Below are 731 nucleotides of genomic sequence, written 5' to 3'. Positions count from 1 at the left end.
GTTAATTACTGTAGAGAGAAGAAAAACTAATAGAATTACTACAGACTGTAGAAAGAAGAAAAAGGAATANAATAGAAGTTAATTACTGTAGAGAGAAGAAAAACTAATAGAATTACTACAGACTGTAGAAAGAAGAAAAAGGAATAGAAGTTATTTTGGAGTTCAGAGAACAAAAAAGAATAATAGAATTACTGTAGGAAGAAAAAAGAATAGAAGTTATTTTGGAGTTCAGAGAAGAAAAAAGAATAGAAGTTATTTTTATTTTCTAGAATAAAATGAAGTTATTTTTATTTTCTAGAATAAAATTACTGTAGAGAGAAGAAAAAAGAATAGAAGTTATTTTGGAGTTCTTATGTTTTATTTTTTTATTTTCTGTAAGTTTTAGTTTGATAATTCCATTTGAGACATATATCCTGGAGTACACAAGTAAATGATATTAAAAGAGCATTATCATTAAATGATAATACATTAGGTTGAGACATATATCGTGGAGTACACAAGTAAATGATATTAAAAAAGAGAATTATCATTAAATGATAATACACTAGGTTGGCTCATCTTTTGATGACATGAAAATAGGGGCATTTCGAGAATTGAACCCGAGACCTCTCGCACCCTAAGCGAGAATCATACCACTAGACCGAATGCCCTTTCTAAAATCAATGCAACATTTTTAACTCCTACTCAATATATTTTTTTCTCTCAAGTTTGAAATTTATTTTCTTGAGCGG

The 731-nt window shown here is 27.9% G+C and overlaps 1 non-coding gene across 1 annotated transcript; it reads right to left on the bottom strand.

Annotated features, from left to right (window-relative positions):
- Positions 1 to 578: 578 nt before the first annotated feature.
- On the bottom strand, positions 579 to 650 carry TRNAP-AGG. Its single transcript has one exon. It is a non-coding gene; the product is annotated as a tRNA-Pro (tRNA).
- Between the last annotated feature and the right edge of the window lie 81 nt (positions 651 to 731).

This window comes from Cucurbita pepo, unplaced genomic scaffold (assembly GCF_002806865.2).
Source record: "Cucurbita pepo subsp. pepo cultivar mu-cu-16 unplaced genomic scaffold, ASM280686v2 Cp4.1_scaffold002008, whole genome shotgun sequence".
Lineage (NCBI taxonomy): Eukaryota > Viridiplantae > Streptophyta > Magnoliopsida > Cucurbitales > Cucurbitaceae > Cucurbita > Cucurbita pepo.
Note: the sequence above shows the minus strand (reverse complement) of the source record. Positions and strands in the feature narration are given on the sequence as shown.